The 21,974-nt window shown below is 45.0% G+C and overlaps 1 long non-coding RNA gene and 3 other non-coding genes across 4 annotated transcripts; all 4 read left to right on the plus strand.

Moving 5' to 3' along the window:
• Window positions 1-1,925: 1,925 nt before the first annotated feature.
• On the plus strand, window positions 1,926-2,007 carry trnas-gcu (transfer RNA serine (anticodon GCU)). The gene has a single exon. It is a non-coding gene; the product is annotated as a tRNA-Ser (tRNA).
• Window positions 2,008-5,427: 3,420 nt separating this feature from the next.
• On the plus strand, window positions 5,428-6,630 carry LOC133147035 (uncharacterized). Its single transcript, XR_009711488.1, has 3 exons — window positions 5,428-5,700; window positions 5,808-6,156; window positions 6,317-6,630. It is a non-coding gene; the product is annotated as an uncharacterized LOC133147035 (long non-coding RNA).
• Window positions 6,631-12,973: 6,343 nt separating this feature from the next.
• On the plus strand, window positions 12,974-13,055 carry trnas-gcu (transfer RNA serine (anticodon GCU)). The gene has a single exon. It is a non-coding gene; the product is annotated as a tRNA-Ser (tRNA).
• An 8,548-nt stretch (window positions 13,056-21,603) lies between these two features.
• On the plus strand, window positions 21,604-21,676 carry trnat-ugu (transfer RNA threonine (anticodon UGU)). The gene has a single exon. It is a non-coding gene; the product is annotated as a tRNA-Thr (tRNA).
• The last annotated feature ends 298 nt before the right edge of the window (window positions 21,677-21,974 follow it).

The following is a 21,974-nucleotide window of genomic DNA, read 5'->3' on the forward strand; positions in this document are numbered from 1 at the left end:
GCAGAAGTGATCAGATAAGGCAATATCGACTGCTGAGAGGAAAGATGACTCAAGACCTCTGGTTATGAATAAATCTAGTGTATGGCCTCTGTTGTGTGTAGGTCCAGAGATATGCTGGGATAGGTCGAAGGTGTCAAGGAGGTCGTTTAGTTCTTTGATGTTATTATCATTGAGTTTGTCTATGTGAATATTAAAGTCACCTACTATTGATATACAGTCATGTTCCAAGGAGATTATAGCGAGGAGTTCAGAGAATTCGACGAAGAAGTTATTAGCATAACCTGGGGGTCTGTATACAACCATAAGTAGGACAGGGGGAGAAGACTTCATTACAACTGCAAGATACTCAAACGAAAGACAATCTCCAAATGACGTCCGTTTACATTGAAACAAATCAGAATAGATTAGGAAAACGCCTCCCCCTCTCTTTCCGATTCTGAGGGCGTCAATGCAGTTGGAATTAGGTGGAGTTGATTCATTAAGGATATATTCTCTGTTATCTAGATCAAGCCAGGTCTCTGTAAGAAACATGATATCTAATTCATTATTCGTAATGAGGTCATTGATGAGAAGTGATTTATTGACTAATGATCTAATATTGAGCAGGGCCGCTCGAATTGTTTTGGTTCTGGTGGAGTGTTTTGATTTCTGGAGCTGTTTCTGACGGATGGGTATCAGGTTTGATCCAGGGACGGAACAAATGATGATAGGGTTGTTTATTCTAGGAGTGATCAGCGTTGTGATAGCTTCTGGAGTATGTTGCTGTGTGACCTTGTTCTTGCTGTTTTTGGGTGAGGAATTTTCTTTAGAACTCTGGCTTGCGGGGAGTAATGGGACAAGGGGGGACGTATGGGGGGAGTTAGGTGAGGGAAAGGGGGTTTGTGTAGAGAGCTGTTCAGTTTGCTTATGGGGAGGGGTTGAGCCTGGGTGGAGCATCGATGGGGGCTGGGTTCGTTCAGGTCGGTTTGGGGATCCTGGGTGGAGCATCGATGGGGGCTGGCTATATTGATGTTTGCCCGTTCAATCCTCTCATTCATGTGTGATGAGAAGGGCAGTGGAGGGGGGGAGGGAGAAAGGGATATGGAGGAGGGTGGGAAGTGGGGGGTGGATTAGAGAAGGGGGGTGGGGTTCTGGGGGTGTGTAGGGTGAGGTGTGGGGGGCTGGAGTATGAAGCTGTTGTTGAGTCTGGTGGTGCGGGAGCGCAGGCTCCTATACCTCTTCCCAGAGAGCAGAAGATCAAACAAAGAGTGAGCGGGGTGACTCACATCACTCACAATCGTGGTCGCCTTGCGGGTGAGATGGGAGATGTAAATGTCTTTCAAGGAGGGGAGTGAAGCACCAATAATCTTACCAGCCGTGTTCACTATGCGCTGCAGGGCCTTCCAGTTGTAGTCAGTGCAGCCGCCACCCCAAACAGCAATACAGCTGGAGAGGACGCTCTCAATGGTGCCACGGTAAAATGTAGTCATGACGGCCGGAGGCTATACAGTCATGCAATAGCATACAAGAAATTTAGGTTCTTTTCTTTAGGATCTTCAGCCGAGATACCCAGGCAGACCATGAAAGAATGTTGATGTTAAAATGTTAGTGGAACTATCCAACTGCGCAGAGCCGATGATCCCAAAGATTCGGGGTGAGACAACATTGAAAAAATGTTTTTCTTTGCTGACAGTGTCACTTCTTCTGTGGCTTAGCTCTTCTTCATTTCACATCTAAAGTATCGTATCATTTTACCTTGTAGCTTATACTACCCCGTACATGACATATCATGTCGCCCATACAACTCATGCATGAGATGCGATGGCTGAGATATTTAGGCGATGGGTTGCTACTCCATTGTGCTCTCCACTCAGCATTTCATCATACTCGTCGGATTTTCACACAAAGTATCTCGGCACAACGTGTTGTCAATGCCATATGAGCAAGACGAGGTGGCCGAGAGGTTAAGGCGATGGATTGCTAATCCATTGTGCTCTGCACGCATGGGTTCAAATCCCATCCTCGTCGAAAGTTAATGTTACATTCTTTTACAGTGGAGCCTCGGTTTCTGAACGTCCCGGTTCTCGAACAAATCAATATTTGAAAAAAAATTCGAGAAATTTTTGCTCCGGATGTCGAACGAAATTCGATTGTCAAACCTCACGAGAGGACCCGCATGCCAACTGACTCCGTTCGTTATTACATTCTAGTTACTCTGAAGATTGCAACAACTCTAATCATGCCTCCAAAGGAAGCAAGTGGGATAAGTGTTGTTGATGATGTCCGTTGTTGGGTCAGGAAAACTAAGATGTGGGGTAACGGTTTGTTCTTTATTGGCAAGATCTTGGGTTGTTTAATGGGGGTCAGTACACATGGCACTTCAGCAGATGTAACAACATCCTCCATCTCCAGGTAAGAAGCTTTTATACTGTCCGGAAAAGGCGGGAAAGCAACACCTGATCATTTGGTATCGATGTGTATTGGAGAGTCACTGCTGCGTGTGTGTATTTGTGTGCGTGTGTGTGTGTGTATGTGTTTGTTTGTGTGTGTTGTTGTAAGGCGGACGTAGTTGAGAGCGCCATGAGAACGTTAAAGGGGCGTGGATTGTATATATAAAACCCGCACCCTATGATGCGGTGCGCCATATGTGTGTTAAACACAGTCATGGCACACATAACTGAGACTGCGCCTTTTATTACGGTGCACGTTTTAATCGTGAAAATACGGTAACTCGTCAGCGTTGGTTTACTGCAATTTGACGACAAACCGCAAAACTATTGGACATGGAAAGTATCATTTATTGGCGCGACTAAAGACTTAAATTTATCAGAAAGAGAGGAGTTCGACCTACTAACAAGGTGGCTAGATCCAAGATCTGCAGAACAGGTGAAAAGGGTTCATGCAGTACCCGCTGGAGGCGTAAAGATGATTTGGGAACGGCTTGAAGAGTGTCACCGTTCCTCAGAAGCAATTGAGGACACACTGCTAAACAAGATAGAGGAGTTTCCAAGGCTAACAAACAAAGACACGAGCCAGCTAAGAGACCCGGGAGACATCTTGTATGAGCTATTGTTGTCAGGCTTGGATCAGGGAGAGGACTCGGATGCAGAGTGCAAACAAAAGGTATTTATTCGAACAGGCTGGAGACAGCACAAAGAAACCAAAAGCGCCTCAAAAAGAGGGAAAACAAGGCTGAAGACAGCAAAAACCAAAAGCACCTCAAAACGAGGGAAAACACGGTGGCAAAAAACAAAATTGAAAAACAGCGCTCAGGCTTGACAAAAAAAAGGTATCTTCTAAACTAGGTTCTCTAAAGCGATATCTGTTACTCACGCGATCGCTGGTGCTCAAGACGGGACAAGACGTGAAGGAATGGGGTCAAAATACAAAAAGTCCTGCCTAGCTACAAAAACAGATATGCTCAAACCTCATTGAATAAAGTACATAAGTAGAAAAGTATATTCACATATTCAATCAATAAAAGAAACATTTTAAGCATATAATTATACCTACACACCAACTCAATAAAGAAGACATAACTAGACATTTTTGATAGGTGGTAATGACAAAGGTTTTTATAACTTTATGAACTGATATATATTTCTGAGCACTTTGAAATAACAAATGTTTTTTGATATATTGCTTGAATAGCTTAATGACCCTTAAGGAACTGTTTAATGCATGCCTGATGATTCTCTAAATCACGGACACTGCCAAAGTCGTCTAAAAATGTTCAGTACTTGATTGTATTTTATGGTTTGACTAATGCTAGACGCCAATTTTCGATTACTACTGAACGTTCTGGACAGAGGGAAATATTTTGCCTAACAAAGAAAATATATGGTTGGAAGCATGATTAAACTAAGAAAATAATGACGTAAGCAAAGACATGGAGTATCAAAAGAACAAACTTTGCATAGTCAAGGAACATTAATAGATTAATGATGTCACAGACAAAAAGCTCACATAATTTCGTACAAAATGACAAAATTGAAATAATTATGAGAGGATGAGGTGAGACAGTCTATGTGCAAGAATGGAGGGGAATGTTTACAGGAAGGTCACTTGGAGATAAAAACCAGCAGGTGCCAGAGGGAGCCAGCCAAGGACTCGGCCAAAGATGATCGCCAAGGCCGAAAGACGGGATGGAAGACAACAGCCCCCACACACACTGAATCGCTCATAACCACCACCCACTCCCATGAAATCAGAATCTCCTGCGAACTTGCCACACCCCCTGACTCATCACCCAACAAACTCGGCCCACATTGGCATGTGGAAATGAATATAAGCTGACCAAAGAACCTTGAATGTGGCGTTTTCTGAATGGAGACTCTCTGCTCTTGAAAGGCCCAGCGCTGTATTGTACTTTCCTGAAAACAGAGCTTTCTTAACAAGAATTGTGATTGAACTCAACCAACCTGTGTAAGTCTAATTTCTGCTTCAGTGTCTTAGCATTTTCCTAAATCTGAAGAAATCAAACGAGCATGCAGTGAGTAAATTGGATAACAGGTGATTGGCAATGGCCATGAGGCGCAGATAGCGCGCTCCCTAAATTGTGGACAAAATCCAACAGACGCACTGGCACAAGACAAGGGGAAGACGCTGGCTAAATACACATAGAAAGGTGAGGACACAGGTGCAGACAATTAGGACCAAAGACACAGGTGCACACAATTGGGATCAGGGAAGACAAGTAGCCTGACACACAGAGGAAGGACCCACGAACTGAAACGAGAGGAGAGTTACCAAAACAAAACAGGAAGTGACAATACGACAAACAGGACAAGACAAAAACAACTCACAAAACATAACAGCATGACAATTGTGGGAGCTGTCAGGGTTTTCCAAACTATCTTGATCATATGATTATGTTGGAATGTATGTAACCAGTAATAAATAACCTAGCTAGATTAGTTTTATGCTTATGTTGGTGCGTAACCAGTAATAAATAACATAGATTGTCCCATCCTACACAATGTCGTAAAACATCTCCTGCTATGCTTTGACTAGAGGTCAAGGGCTTTTTCTTCTCTATCCAGTCCACTGTCACCCCCACCCTGTTTTTCTCAATAAAAACGCTCTTGCGGGAAGCGAGAGTCAGACGTCGTTCGATCATTGACGAATGGACTCTCCACCTGCAGGTGCCCAAAAAGACTTAATTGTCTCCCATGTGGTTCTTGCAAAATAAGTTGGTGAGCACCACTCGAACAGGAACCAAGACAGATGATTGATTGATTGATTGATTGATTGATTGATTGATTGATTGAAACTTTATAGATCCCCGGGAGTGGGGAAATTCAGGCCCCAGTCGCCGTGGGATAGAGAAAACGTAATTTCGGTCTCTTTGTGTGTTGTGACATGTGGAGAGATTGACAATAAAGCTGACTTTGACTTTTGACTTTGATAGAGCTGGTATGTAAAAGACACCCAGATGACATGAGCGCAACTCAGTGACGTCATATGATGGCGCCGCGGATGGCAGCCACGGTGAGTCGCTCTCTGTTTATTTGTCTTATTTTGTGTGTTTTCTGTGTCCTCTGCTGTCCATCCCGGATCACTTTTACCAGAGAAGCTCTGTTAAACATCGGACAGACTTCTTCTGGTATTTTCTCTCCTGTTCTCTCCGATTCAGACTGTTTGTCGGAGATTCTAGCCGGAGCGGCGGTGCTGTACAAGCTAGCGCGACGACGGCGGCGCGGAAAGCGAGCCGGAGCACTCGTAAGGCTGAGGCAGAAAGGGTTCCGTTCTGCCCTACCGTCAATTCATCTGGCGAATGTCCGCTCCCTGGCGAACAAAATGGATGAACTGCTGCTCCTCACTTCAAGGAACACGGACTTCAGCAGATCCGCTGCGCTGTGCTTTGTGGAAACGTGGCTTAGCGAACAAACCCCCCACCACGCCGTGGAGCTAGCCGGGTTCAGGCTAATGCGAGCAGATCGCAGCGCGGAGCTCTCCGGAAAATCAAAGGGAGGTGGTCTCTGTTTCTACATTAATGAACGTTGGTGTACTGATGTCACGGTGTTGAAAGAGTTTTGCAGCCCTCTCCTAGAAACACTTTTCATAAACTGCCGGCCGTTCTATTCACCACGTGAGTTCTCCTCGATCGTCATGACGGCTGTTTACATCCCACCACACGCACGTGCGAGTGAAGCCACGCAGATGCTGGCTGACCAGGTAACAGACATGGAGAAACTTCTACCAAACTCACTAATCATTGGTTGTACTAGGTTCATCTTGTTTTTTCTTTTTCAATTACTTCTCTGGTTCTTCTATATCAAACAAATTTGTTTGATATAGAAGAATCACTAATCATTGTTCTGGGTGATCTTAACAGGGCGAACCTCACACACGAACTCCCCAGATACAGACAGCACGTAACGTGTCCCACCAGAGGGGCACAGACTCTGGACCACTGCTACACCGTGATCAAGGATGCATACCACTCTGCGGCTCGTGCAGCTTTAGGACTCTCGGACCACTGTCTAGTTCATCTGATCCCGGCCTACAGGCAGAAACTAAAAACTTCTAAGCCTGTGGTGAGGACTGTGAGGAAGTGGACAGTGGAGTCAAGGCAGGACCTCCAAGCCTGCTTTGACTGCAGCGATTGGGGAGCTTTCGAAGCTGCAACTTCAGACTTTCATGAACTCACTGACACTGTTTTAGTACGTTTTAGTACGACTAGTAAATTACAAGGTCGCATCGCTTCCCAACATTACGGTAACTGTAGTCAGGGGCCGTCACCGAATAGCTGTTGTGCCCGCGAGGCTATTTCATGTCAAAATAGGCTGCTCTGTTCATGTTTCGAGTAAATCTACGGATCGATATGGAGGGGAAACATAGGTAAGTAGTACCAATGCGTTAGATCGAACTTTAGTCAGTTCTGATCATTTTATAGGAGATCGTTTGAGAAACGCGATTGTTTACACTTTACTGAGGCTCATGGGAGATTGCGAGCTGAGGCTCATAGGAAATTGCGAATGGCTAATGCTATAACGATAGCTGCTATACGCGCGAGGCTATTTCATGTCAAAATAGGCTGCTCTGTTCATGTTTTGAGTAAATCTACGGATCGATATGGAAGGGAAACATAGGTAAGTAGTACCAATGCGTTAGATCGAACTTTAGTCAGTTCTGATCATTTTATAGGAGATCGTTTGAGAAACGCAATTGTTTACACTTTGCTGAGGCTCATGGGAGATTGCGAGCTGAGGCTCATAGGAAATTGCGGATGGCTAATGCTATAATGATAGCTGCTATACGCGTGAGGCTACTTCATGTCAAAATAGGCTGCTCTGTTAATGTTTCGAGTAAATCTACGGATCGATATGGAAGGGAAACATATGTAAGTAGTACCAATGCGTTAGATCGAACTTTAGTCAGTTCCAATAATTTTATAGGAGATCGTTTGAGAAACGCGATTGTTTACAGAGGGCTCATTGGTTATTGGCTAGTGGGTGCATACCGCAACCCTAGTCAACCTCAGTTTGTTGCAGTAAAGCTTCTATTTTATGCGCCTTATAGTTCGGTGCGCCTTATATATGGACAAAGTTTTAAAATGGGCCGTTAATTGAAGGTACGCCTTATACCCCGGTGCGCCTAATAGGGCGCAAAATACGGTACATAAATTCATTTAAAAAAAATAGATTACAACGTCATTGATAGATTATAGAACAGAATCACATCAGGTCAGAGCCTGGCATAAATTCATTTAAGAACATTTAAGAACATTTTAGATTATAATAAACAAACAGAAACAAAAACAACATCATTGCTTTAGAAGCAGCTAGAAAGCAAAAGAGAATAAAAAAGTTTGAAGTTTTATTTAGATGAAGTTTAGATTTAAAGATGGGTAGGGTAGGTGTTAGGGTGGTGCTCACTCTAACTTATTTTGCAAGAACCACACAGGAGTCAAGTAAGTCATTTTAAACATCTGCAGGCGGAGAGTCCATTCATAGCTGTGGTTACAGCGATGGTCGAATGGAGGTCTGACTCAGGCCTTTTCAGGTGCATATTTATTGAGAGAAAAAGAGTGGGGTTGAAAGTGGGGGTGTGGGAACACACAGGAGGGGGTGAAGCCGCTCCCCTGCTGATCAAAGCATAGCAGGGGGCCTTTTACGACTTTCTGTAAACAAAGCAACTTTGATTGCTTCCTCTGCGTCTAGTCAATCAGTTGAAAAGATCTTAGCACTTTGGTCAACTACTTTTGTCTAGACAGGACAGGCTAGTTAAATTATTACAGGTTACATTACAACATAATCATACGATAAAGATATTCTGCAAACCCTAACAGTAGGGGCAGATCTAATGTCCTCTGGGAGTTTATTCCAGCTATGGGGGGCATAATGGCAAAAAGCAGCTTCACCATGTTTTGTTTTGTACCTGGGAACAATTAGCAGGCCTGTTCCCGATGACCTAAGTGATCTAGAAGGTTCATAGTGTTGGAGCAGTTCAGAGAGGTATTTTGGCCCTGGCCCATTTAGAGATTTATAAACTATTAGCAGAATCTTAAAATCTATTCTATGGCATACTGGTAGCCAGTGTAGGGACTTGAGTATTGGTGAAATGTGTTCTGCTTTCTTGGTTCTTGTTAGAACTCGAGCAGCAGCATTTTGAATGAGCTGTAGTTGTTTCATAGCTTTCTTTGGTAGGCCTTCGAAGAGGCTGTTCCCGTAGTCCAATCTGCTAGATATGAAGGCATGAATTAATTTTTCAAGATCTTGTTTGGATGTATAGCCTCTGAGCCTTGCTATTTTTTTTAGCTGGAAGAAGGCACATTTTCAATAATAATGCCAAGAATTTGTACTTGTTCCTTTTGTTTAAGGGCTAGGGATTTTAATTGAGCAGTGACTTTGAGCCTTTCTGCTTTAGCGCCAAAGACAATTATCTCTGTTTTGTCCTTGTTTAGTTGGAGGAAATTCTGGCACATCCAGTCATTTATTTGCTCAATGGTTTGGTATAGTGTATTTATAGGGGTATAGTCATCCGATGAGAGGGCTATGTAAAGTTGTGTGTCATCTGCGTAGCTGTGGTAGGCTATGTTGTTTTTTGGAGTATTGGGCCAATTGGGAGCATGTAGAGATTGAATAGGACCGGATTTAGGATTGAGCCTTGGGGTACCCCACATGTCATATTGGTCAGGTCAGAGATGAAATTGCCGATAGAGATAAAGTAGTTCCTGTCTTGCAGATAGGATCTGAACCAGTCAAGAACCTTGCCGGAAAGACCCACCCAGTTTTCCAGTCTGTCTAATAGAATTTCATGGTCAACCGTATTGAACGCAGCACTAAGGTCTAGTGCAGGGGTGGGCAAACTACGGCCCGCGGGCCACATCCAGCCCACGGGACCGTTTAATCCGGCCCGCCAACCCTGAACAAATTGTATTATTAAACTTTTTTTTTTGGGTCATTTTGCCTGCAATGACTGCGTTTCCCCAGTAGATGGCGAAGCGCTCGCATGCGCATTTACTACCAGAAGCCGTGTCAGAAAGCTCGGTGCACACTCACAAGTGCGTGTACGTACTCAGTAGTACGGACATGGCGCACTCTCGCTCTATTCGTATCAGTCCCGAATTTAGAGCGTGGGCTTTGACGACAGCATTCTTGTAATTCGCGCGCTGAGCTTTCAGATGCAGTTTTGCGCTAAAGCCAGCCACAAACCTTCCCCTGGAATCTTTCCATTAAAATGAGTCCCCCAAGGAAAAGCAAGGTGAACACAGTGCCGAGCGTTTAAAAGAGTCGCCAATTTGGCCCGACGTACGCGACGTGACGTTATTCTGTTATTCATAATAACAGTGTCGTATTTTATGAGAATCACTGATAGCAGGTTTTTTTGTGAATTTTTTTTTTTTTTTAATGCTGTTAATAAATGCATTTGTTTTCAAAAAACTTGTTTGGAATATCCATGCTTTACTACCTACTAAAGGCCAAAATCTTTTATGCAATGACCTTTGCAGGTCGCTTATATGACTTCACACAAAGCCTACGTCCATCTGCTCCTGGTTCGGCCCACCGGTCCAAATTTAGAACCCAGTTCGGCCCGCGAGTCAAAAAGTTTGCCCACCCCTGGTCTAGTGACACTAGAATTAAGATTTTACCTGAATCCGTGTTCATTCGGATGTCATTGATAACTCTGAGAAGCGCAGTTTCGGTGCTGTGATGGGGTCGGAAACCGGATTGGAAGGGATCTAGTATGTTATTGGAGGATAGGAAGGCACAGAGTTGTTGATAGACAGTTCTTTCGAGTATTTTGCTTGAAACAGGAAGATTTGATACTGGTCTGAAATTGCTGATTATGGAGTGGTCAAGATTAGGCTCCTTTAATAGGGGCTTCACAACAGCAGTTTTCAAAGATCGTGGAAAGATGCCTGTAAGTAGAGAAGTGTTTATTATCTGCAGTAGGTCTGGGGCAAGGCATTTGTGGACATTTTTTTAGAAAGCTTGTTGGCAAGGTGTCAAGGCAGCATGTTGAGGATTTAAGGCTTTGCACTGTTTCTTCTAGTTGTTTTTGGTCAATGATATTAAATTGGGTCATGTTTACTAGGCACCTTTTCAGTTGGTGCATTGGTGCCATAGGTCCTTTTACTGATGGCTAATCTGATGTTTTTAATTTTATCCTTGAAGAAGGTTGCAAATCCATTGCATTTGACAGTGGATAGGAAATCAGGGGCAATTGGAGGGGGGGCGTTTGTTAGCCTGTTAATGGTGGCAAAGAGAGTACGAGCGTCATTTGTGATTTTGTTGATTATGTCAGCAAAGAAAGATTGTCTGGGGTTTTTTTAGTTCTTGGTTATAGGATTTAAGGCTGTCTTTGTAAATATCATGATGAATGTGAAGTTTAGTTTTCCGCCATTTGCGTTCTGCTTTTCTAGACTCTCTTTTTTATCTTTTACAGAGAGAGAGTATGTCCATGGTGCTTTCTAGGAGGTCATTGACAGATTCTGATGGAAGGGTAGGGGCCTGCGAGAAGGCCTCCATAAATAGTGTACTAGTGGCCTGATTAAAGTGCCGCTTTTTAATGGTTTGTGGTTGACTGAGAGCTATAGGGGTGACCTTCATTTCGATAAAGATGCAGAAGTGATCAGATAAGGCAATATCGACTGCTGAGAGGAAAGATGACTCAAGACCTCTGGTTATGAATAAATCTAGTGTATGGCCTCTGTTGTGTGTAGGTCCAGAGATATGCTGGGATAGGTCGAAGGTGTCAAGGAGGTCGTTTAGTTCTTTGATGTTATTATCATTGAGTTTGTCTATGTGAATATTAAAGTCACCTACTATTGATATACAGTCATGTTCCAAGGAGATTATAGCGAGGAGTTCAGAGAATTCGACGAAGAAGTTATTAGCATAACCTGGGGGTCTGTATACAACCATAAGTAGGACAGGGGGAGAAGACTTCATTACAACTGCAAGATACTCAAACGAAAGACAATCTCCAAATGACGTCCGTTTACATTGAAACAAATCAGAATAGATTAGGAAAACGCCTCCCCCTCTCTTTCCGATTCTGAGGGCGTCAATGCAGTTGGAATTAGGTGGAGTTGATTCATTAAGGATATATTCTCTGTTATCTAGATCAAGCCAGGTCTCTGTAAGAAACATGATATCTAATTCATTACTCGTAATGAGGTCATTGATGAGAAGTGATTTATTGACTAATGATCTAATATTGAGCAGGGCCGCTCGAATTGTTTTGGTTCTGGTGGAGTGTTTTGATTTCTGGAGCTGTTTCTGACGGATGGGTATCAGGTTTGATCCAGGGACGGAACAAATGATGATAGGGTTGTTTATTCTAGGAGTGATCAGCGTTGTGATAGCTTCTGGAGTATGTTGCTGTGTGACCTTGTTCTTGCTGTTTTTGGGTGAGGAATTTTCTTTAGAACTCTGGCTTGCGGGGAGTAATGGGACAAGGGGGGACGTATGGGGGGAGTTAGGTGAGGGAAAGGGGGTTTGTGTAGAGAGCTGTTCAGTTTGCTTATGGGGAGGGGTTGAGCCTGGGTGGAGCATCGATGGGGGCTGGGTTCGTTCAGGTCGGTTTGGGGATCCTGGGTGGAGCATCGATGGGGGCTGGCTATATTGATGTTTGCCCGTTCAATCCTCTCATTCATGTGTGATGAGAAGGGCAGTGGAGGGGGGGAGGGAGAAAGGGATATGGAGGAGGGTGGGAAGTGGGGGGTGGATTAGAGAAGGGGGGTGGGGTTCTGGGGGTGTGTAGGGTGAGGTGTGGGGGGCTGGAGTATGAAGCTGTTGTTGAGTCTGGTGGTGCGGGAGCGCAGGCTCCTATACCTCTTCCCAGAGAGCAGAAGATCAAACAAAGAGTGAGCGGGGTGACTCACATCACTCACAATCGTGGTCGCCTTGCGGGTGAGATGGGAGATGTAAATGTCTTTCAAGGAGGGGAGTGAAGCACCAATAATCTTACCAGCCGTGTTCACTATGCGCTGCAGGGCCTTCCAGTTGTAGTCAGTGCAGCCGCCACCCCAAACAGCAATACAGCTGGAGAGGACGCTCTCAATGGTGCCACGGTAAAATGTAGTCATGACGGCCGGAGGCTATACAGTCATGCAATAGCATACAAGAAATTTAGGTTCTTTTCTTTAGGATCTTCAGCCGAGATACCCAGGCAGACCATGAAAGAATGTTGATGTTAAAATGTTAGTGGAACTATCCAACTGCGCAGAGCCGATGATCCCAAAGATTCGGGGTGAGACAACATTGAAAAAATGTTTTTCTTTGCTGACAGTGTCACTTCTTCTGTGGCTTAGCTCTTCTTCATTTCACATCTAAAGTATCGTATCATTTTACCTTGTAGCTTATACTACCCCGTACATGACATATCATGTCGCCCATACAACTCATGCATGAGATGCGATGGCTGAGATATTTAGGCGATGGGTTGCTACTCCATTGTGCTCTCCACTCAGCATTTCATCATACTCGTCGGATTTTCACACAAAGTATCTCGGCACAACGTGTTGTCAATGCCATATGAGCAAGACGAGGTGGCCGAGAGGTTAAGGCGATGGATTGCTAATCCATTGTGCTCTGCACGCATGGGTTCAAATCCCATCCTCGTCGAAAGTTAATGTTACATTCTTTTACAGTGGAGCCTCGGTTTCTGAACGTCCCGGTTCTCGAACAAATCAATATTTGAAAAAAAATTCGAGAAATTTTTGCTCCGGATGTCGAACGAAATTCGATTGTCAAACCTCACGAGAGGACCCGCATGCCAACTGACTCCGTTCGTTATTACATTCTAGTTACTCTGAAGATTGCAACAACTCTAATCATGCCTCCAAAGGAAGCAAGTGGGATAAGTGTTGTTGATGATGTCCGTTGTTGGGTCAGGAAAACTAAGATGTGGGGTAACGGTTTGTTCTTTATTGGCAAGATCTTGGGTTGTTTAATGGGGGTCAGTACACATGGCACTTCAGCAGATGTAACAACATCCTCCATCTCCAGGTAAGAAGCTTTTATACTGTCCGGAAAAGGCGGGAAAGCAACACCTGATCATTTGGTATCGATGTGTATTGGAGAGTCACTGCTGCGTGTGTGTATTTGTGTGCGTGTGTGTGTGTGTATGTGTTTGTTTGTGTGTGTTGTTGTAAGGCGGACGTAGTTGAGAGCGCCATGAGAACGTTAAAGGGGCGTGGATTGTATATATAAAACCCGCACCCTATGATGCGGTGCGCCATATGTGTGTTAAACACAGTCATGGCACACATAACTGAGACTGCGCCTTTTATTACGGTGCACGTTTTAATCGTGAAAATACGGTAACTCGTCAGCGTTGGTTTACTGCAATTTGACGACAAACCGCAAAACTATTGGACATGGAAAGTATCATTTATTGGCGCGACTAAAGACTTAAATTTATCAGAAAGAGAGGAGTTCGACCTACTAACAAGGTGGCTAGATCCAAGATCTGCAGAACAGGTGAAAAGGGTTCATGCAGTACCCGCTGGAGGCGTAAAGATGATTTGGGAACGGCTTGAAGAGTGTCACCGTTCCTCAGAAGCAATTGAGGACACACTGCTAAACAAGATAGAGGAGTTTCCAAGGCTAACAAACAAAGACACGAGCCAGCTAAGAGACCCGGGAGACATCTTGTATGAGCTATTGTTGTCAGGCTTGGATCAGGGAGAGGACTCGGATGCAGAGTGCAAACAAAAGGTATTTATTCGAACAGGCTGGAGACAGCACAAAGAAACCAAAAGCGCCTCAAAAAGAGGGAAAACAAGGCTGAAGACAGCAAAAACCAAAAGCACCTCAAAACGAGGGAAAACACGGTGGCAAAAAACAAAATTGAAAAACAGCGCTCAGGCTTGACAAAAAAAAGGTATCTTCTAAACTAGGTTCTCTAAAGCGATATCTGTTACTCACGCGATCGCTGGTGCTCAAGACGGGACAAGACGTGAAGGAATGGGGTCAAAATACAAAAAGTCCTGCCTAGCTACAAAAACAGATATGCTCAAACCTCATTGAATAAAGTACATAAGTAGAAAAGTATATTCACATATTCAATCAATAAAAGAAACATTTTAAGCATATAATTATACCTACACACCAACTCAATAAAGAAGACATAACTAGACATTTTTGATAGGTGGTAATGACAAAGGTTTTTATAACTTTATGAACTGATATATATTTCTGAGCACTTTGAAATAACAAATGTTTTTTGATATATTGCTTGAATAGCTTAATGACCCTTAAGGAACTGTTTAATGCATGCCTGATGATTCTCTAAATCACGGACACTGCCAAAGTCGTCTAAAAATGTTCAGTACTTGATTGTATTTTATGGTTTGACTAATGCTAGACGCCAATTTTCGATTACTACTGAACGTTCTGGACAGAGGGAAATATTTTGCCTAACAAAGAAAATATATGGTTGGAAGCATGATTAAACTAAGAAAATAATGACGTAAGCAAAGACATGGAGTATCAAAAGAACAAACTTTGCATAGTCAAGGAACATTAATAGATTAATGATGTCACAGACAAAAAGCTCACATAATTTCGTACAAAATGACAAAATTGAAATAATTATGAGAGGATGAGGTGAGACAGTCTATGTGCAAGAATGGAGGGGAATGTTTACAGGAAGGTCACTTGGAGATAAAAACCAGCAGGTGCCAGAGGGAGCCAGCCAAGGACTCGGCCAAAGATGATCGCCAAGGCCGAAAGACGGGATGGAAGACAACAGCCCCCACACACACTGAATCGCTCATAACCACCACCCACTCCCATGAAATCAGAATCTCCTGCGAACTTGCCACACCCCCTGACTCATCACCCAACAAACTCGGCCCACATTGGCATGTGGAAATGAATATAAGCTGACCAAAGAACCTTGAATGTGGCGTTTTCTGAATGGAGACTCTCTGCTCTTGAAAGGCCCAGCGCTGTATTGTACTTTCCTGAAAACAGAGCTTTCTTAACAAGAATTGTGATTGAACTCAACCAACCTGTGTAAGTCTAATTTCTGCTTCAGTGTCTTAGCATTTTCCTAAATCTGAAGAAATCAAACGAGCATGCAGTGAGTAAATTGGATAACAGGTGATTGGCAATGGCCATGAGGCGCAGATAGCGCGCTCCCTAAATTGTGGACAAAATCCAACAGACGCACTGGCACAAGACAAGGGGAAGACGCTGGCTAAATACACATAGAAAGGTGAGGACACAGGTGCAGACAATTAGGACCAAAGACACAGGTGCACACAATTGGGATCAGGGAAGACAAGTAGCCTGACACACAGAGGAAGGACCCACGAACTGAAACGAGAGGAGAGTTACCAAAACAAAACAGGAAGTGACAATACGACAAACAGGACAAGACAAAAACAACTCACAAAACATAACAGCATGACAATTGTGGGAGCTGTCAGGGTTTTCCAAACTATCTTGATCATATGATTATGTTGGAATGTATGTAACCAGTAATAAATAACCTAGCTAGATTAGTTTTATGCTTATGTTGGTGCGTAACCAGTAATAAATAACATAGATTGTCCCATCCTACACAATGTCGTAAAACATCTCCTGCTATGCTTTGACTAGAGGTCAAGGGCTTTTTCTTCTCTATCCAGTCCACTGTCACCCCCACCCTGTTTTTCTCAATAAAAACGCTCTTGCGGGAAGCGAGAGTCAGACGTCGTTCGATCATTGACGAATGGACTCTCCACCTGCAGGTGCCCAAAAAGACTTAATTGTCTCCCATGTGGTTCTTGCAAAATAAGTTGGTGAGCACCACTCGAACAGGAACCAAGACAGATGATTGATTGATTGATTGATTGATTGATTGATTGATTGATTGATTGATTGATTGAAACTTTATAGATCCCCGGGAGTGGGGAAATTCAGGCCCCAGTCGCCGTGGGATAGAGAAAACGTAATTTCGGTCTCTTTGTGTGTTGTGACATGTGGAGAGATTGACAATAAAGCTGACTTTGACTTTTGACTTTGATAGAGCTGGTATGTAAAAGACACCCAGATGACATGAGCGCAACTCAGTGACGTCATATGATGGCGCCGCGGATGGCAGCCACGGTGAGTCGCTCTCTGTTTATTTGTCTTATTTTGTGTGTTTTCTGTGTCCTCTGCTGTCCATCCCGGATCACTTTTACCAGAGAAGCTCTGTTAAACATCGGACAGACTTCTTCTGGTATTTTCTCTCCTGTTCTCTCCGATTCAGACTGTTTGTCGGAGATTCTAGCCGGAGCGGCGGTGCTGTACAAGCTAGCGCGACGACGGCGGCGCGGAAAGCGAGCCGGAGCACTCGTAAGGCTGAGGCAGAAAGGGTTCCGTTCTGCCCTACCGTCAATTCATCTGGCGAATGTCCGCTCCCTGGCGAACAAAATGGATGAACTGCTGCTCCTCACTTCAAGGAACACGGACTTCAGCAGATCCGCTGCGCTGTGCTTTGTGGAAACGTGGCTTAGCGAACAAACCCCCCACCACGCCGTGGAGCTAGCCGGGTTCAGGCTAATGCGAGCAGATCGCAGCGCGGAGCTCTCCGGAAAATCAAAGGGAGGTGGTCTCTGTTTCTACATTAATGAACGTTGGTGTACTGATGTCACGGTGTTGAAAGAGTTTTGCAGCCCTCTCCTAGAAACACTTTTCATAAACTGCCGGCCGTTCTATTCACCACGTGAGTTCTCCTCGATCGTCATGACGGCTGTTTACATCCCACCACACGCACGTGCGAGTGAAGCCACGCAGATGCTGGCTGACCAGGTAACAGACATGGAGAAACTTCTACCAAACTCACTAATCATTGGTTGTACTAGGTTCATCTTGTTTTTTCTTTTTCAATTACTTCTCTGGTTCTTCTATATCAAACAAATTTGTTTGATATAGAAGAATCACTAATCATTGTTCTGGGTGATCTTAACAGGGCGAACCTCACACACGAACTCCCCAGATACAGACAGCACGTAACGTGTCCCACCAGAGGGGCACAGACTCTGGACCACTGCTACACCGTGATCAAGGATGCATACCACTCTGCGGCTCGTGCAGCTTTAGGACTCTCGGACCACTGTCTAGTTCATCTGATCCCGGCCTACAGGCAGAAACTAAAAACTTCTAAGCCTGTGGTGAGGACTGTGAGGAAGTGGACAGTGGAGTCAAGGCAGGACCTCCAAGCCTGCTTTGACTGCAGCGATTGGGGAGCTTTCGAAGCTGCAACTTCAGACTTTCATGAACTCACTGACACTGTCACATATACATCAGTTTTTGTGAGGATCTGTGTGTGCAGACTAAGACCTTCTGCACGTACAACAACGACAAACCTTGGTTTACACCGAACCTCAGGAGGCTGCGCAAAGTCAAGGAGGAGGCCTACAGGAGCGGCGACCGCGAGCTGTTCAGGCAGACCAGAAACACACTGAACCGAGAGGTCAGGAAAGCCAGGAGGTGCTACGGGGAGAACCTGAAGAGACACCTCTCTGCCAATCCTGATCCCTCAACGGTGTGGAAAGGTCTGCTGAGCATCACGGGCTACAAGAAACGAACCCCCCGTCCTGTAGAGAGCCCAAGGCTTGCTAACCAGCTAAACAAGTTCTACTGCAGGTTTTATCTGTCCTCTCACACAACGGGACCTCTGGCAGCACAATCTACATACTCACCTCTACCCACAACTGCTCTGTCCACACCTGTATCAGCGTTGTCACCCACTCACTCTCTTGCAGAGGCCGCGCCGGCACTCCAGGTCCGCGAGGAGGAAGTGCGCCAGCTGTTCCGGACACAAAAGACCAGAAAGGCACCGGGCCCAGACGGCGTGTCACCTTCCTACTTGAAAGTCTGCGCTGAGCAGCTGGCGCCCACCTTTGCACGGATCTTTAACCGTTCTCTGGAGCTGTGTGAGGTGCCCTCGTGCTTCAAGAGCTCCACCATCGTTCCAGTGGCCAAGAAGCCCGCCATCACAGGTTTGAATGACTATAGACCCGTCGCACTGACATCTGTGGTCATGAAATCGTTCGAGAGGTTAGTGCTGAACCACCTGAAGGAGGTCATGGGCCCCCTGCTTGACCACCTCCAGTTTGCCTACCGGGCAAACAGGTCAGTGGATGATGCGGTCAACACGGGACTGCACTACATCCTGCACCACCTGGACACCCCAGGAACGTACGCCAGGATCCTGTTCGTGGACTTCAGCTCGGCGTTCAACACCATCGCCCCTGACATCCTCCAACAGAAGCTCATCCAGCTTGCGGTGCCTGCCTCCACCTGTCAGTGGATCACCAGCTTCCTGACCAACAGGAGACAGCGTTTGAGGCTGGGGGGCATCACATCTGACACCCGGACCACCAACACTGGAGCCCCTCAGGGGTGCGTCCTCTCCCCACTGCTCTTCTCTCTCTACACCAATGATTTCTCCTCAGGTGACTCTCCTGTGAAGCTCCTGAAGTATGCAGACGACACCACTCTCATCGGACTGATCCAGGACGGTGATGAGACTGCGTACAGACAGGAGGTGGAGCGTCTGGTCCACTGGTGCAGTCAAAACCATCTGGAGGTGAACCCGCTCAAGACCGTGGAGATGACAGTGGATTTCAGGCGAGACCCTTCACCACTTTTACCCCTCACTATCCGCAGTAATACTAATCTCTCCACAGACACCTTCAAGTTCCTGGGAACCACAATCTCTCAGGACCTGAAATGGACTGGCCACATAGACTCTGTCCGGAAGAAAGCCCAGCAGAAGCTGTACTTCCTGAGACAGCTCAAGAAGTTCAACCTGCCGCGAGAGCTTCTGAAGACCTTCTACACTGCCATCATCCAGTCTGTCCTCTGCACGTCCATCACTGTCTGGTTTGGATCGGCCTCCAAACAAGACAAGCACAGACTACAACGGACAATCAGAACTGCAGAAAAGATCATTGGAATCAACCTCCCATCTATCCAAGACTTGTACCTGTCTAGGACCAGGAATCGGGCAAGGAACATCTCTACAGACCCTTCTCACCCAGGTTGCAGTCTGTTTGAACTACTCCCCTCCGGACGGCGTTATAGAGCTCGGTACGCCAAAACCAGCAGACACAGAGACAGCTTCTTCCCCCAGGCTGTTGCTCTGATGAACTCAGACCACTCATAGAGTCTCAGAGACATTACTGTGCAATAACATCTCTTCAGCTCTTCACACCTTTTTGAATTTGTCTACACTGTTTTTGCCATTATTCACGTCCTGAATGTTGTTAGTCACCTAAATGTTGAGGGTGTGTTTTTACCGAAGTTAAATTCCTTGTTTGGCACGCTCAAACATGGCGAATAAAAACTCTTGAATAAAAAAAAACTCTTGAATCTCAGCCATCAAACCAAAGCAACAAGACAAAAGAAAAAAGTAACACCGGCCAACCAGCCCCCTTCAATTCCAAAGAACACCCCAAAACACGCAAAATACCCTCCACAGGGTCCATAAACAGGTGTAAGGGCAGTCAAGTTCAACGCCGCCCAATGGACCGTGGTCGTAAATCGGTAAAACATCACAAAACAGGCAAACGTGTGAGCAGCGTCCTGGGCACCCAGTCGGGGCACGTGCAGATAGTCACCATGGGGCTGGTACGGCGAAGATCATTGGCTTCAACGAGCATGAGGGAGCGGACCTCCCACACGGGTCGCGGCTGCGAGGCCAAGGCGAGGGATCTGGTCAGCAACGGCCGGATGAGCAGGATGGCCATCGTAGAGTCACGCCGGTCTCGACCAATGTGTCCAGCCATCCCATCTCCCAGGGAAAAAAATATCCGATCCGAAACAATCTGCACACACCGAGTTGTGATAGATGGCACCAGCATTGCCGAATGGACAAATAGAAAGAAAGAAAAAGGAGAAAGGAAGGAAATAAAGAGGAAAAGAGAGAACACTGCTGCGGGGCTGCCACTCACAGTGGCGCCAAACAAAAAAAAAGGGGCTTGCATATTAGGTAACCGCTCGTGGTGTCCGACAATTAGTGGATTTTGAAGTTTCTCTTCAGAGAGAATCTTTGGCCACAAAGTGAGTAGGAGACAGGTTTTTCACCAGTGTGTTCTTGCATTTGATTTTAAGTTTACTTTCTGAGAGAATATTTGGCCACAAGCTGAGCAGGAAAAAAATTTTTCACCTGTGTGTGTTCTTCCATGTGTTTTTAAGTTTACCTTCTGATAGAATCTTTGGCCACAAACTGAGCAGGAAAACGGTTCCTGTCCTGTGTACTCTTGCATGTGTTTTTAAGTGTCCCGTCTGACCGAATCTTTGGCCACAAACTGAGCATGAAAAAGGTTTCTCATGGGTGGGGGTATTTGTGTGTGTTTTTAAGTCACCCTTCTGTGAGAATATTTGGCCAGGAACTGGGCAGGAAAAAGGTTTCTCAACTGTGTGTGTTCTTGTCATTATTTTTAGGTGACAGTTCTGCGAAAGATTGGCTACAAACTGAGCAGGAAAAATATTTTTTCAGCTGAGTGTGTTCTTGCATGTAGTTTTAAGTTTACTTTCTGAGAGAATCTTTGGCCACAAAGTGATCTGGAAAAGGATATCTCACTGGTGTGGGTTCTTGTGTGTGTTTGCAAGTCACCCTTCTGAAAGAATTTTTGGCCACAAACTGAGCAGGAAAAACGTTTCTCCCCAGTCTGGGTTCTCATGTGACTTGTTAAGTGCCTCTTCTGAGAGAATCGTTGGAAAAACGTTTCCCTTCTGTGTGTATTCTTAGGTGTAGTTTCAAACTCCTCTTATGAGCAAACATTTTCCAAGACTGAGAACATTTCCAGTGTTTGGTATAAAATATCAACTTCTGACTCAAGACAAGTTGAGGGCATACTGTAGATATCCTCTTCGTCCTTCTCTTTCCCCTCCTCTTTTATCAAAGTTGCTCTGGCCCGGCCTCCTGTTTCTCATTAATCATGGCTGTTCCTGGCTGTTGTCTCATTCAAACTTGTACATAAAAACTAGCGCTTCAACCACCAGCTTCAACCACCAGCTTCAACCAGAGGTTCAAGCACGCTAACTGATTCTCAAACTTGGCCAAGCTATCTAGCCTTGCTTGGTCGCAGAATAGTAGCATGGGAGGTAAACGTGGTGACATCCTGATTTCCACTTTGTAATATTGTAGTTAAATAATTTATAGTTTATAATCAACCACAGCAGAACAGGCCTTGTAGCTCAGTGGTTAGAGCACTGGTCTTGTAAACTAGGGGTCGTGAGTTCAATTCTCACTGAGGCCTGATTGTATACTAAACATTTACTGCGCAAGCTTGACATATAAGAGTTGAGGGTGTAATTCCACTTATCTTGTCCATAGTACTGGTGACCAGCAGTTATGTGATGAGTTGTTATTGTCTTTGAGGATATTAAGGGAAATTTTATAATTTCAGACGGCACACCAATGTGTCCACACTGGATGAGAATCACTGGCTTACAGTCCTGTTTAGACTACATTTTCAAGCGTTTCTTTTGGTCAATCTTCTAAAAGGTTGACACAGTTTTGCCAGGCAAGACCGCGTAGCTCATTAATAAGAGCAT

This window comes from Syngnathus typhle, unplaced genomic scaffold, assembly GCF_033458585.1.
Source record: "Syngnathus typhle isolate RoL2023-S1 ecotype Sweden unplaced genomic scaffold, RoL_Styp_1.0 HiC_scaffold_27, whole genome shotgun sequence".
NCBI classification, from domain to species: Eukaryota; Metazoa; Chordata; class Actinopteri; order Syngnathiformes; family Syngnathidae; genus Syngnathus; species Syngnathus typhle.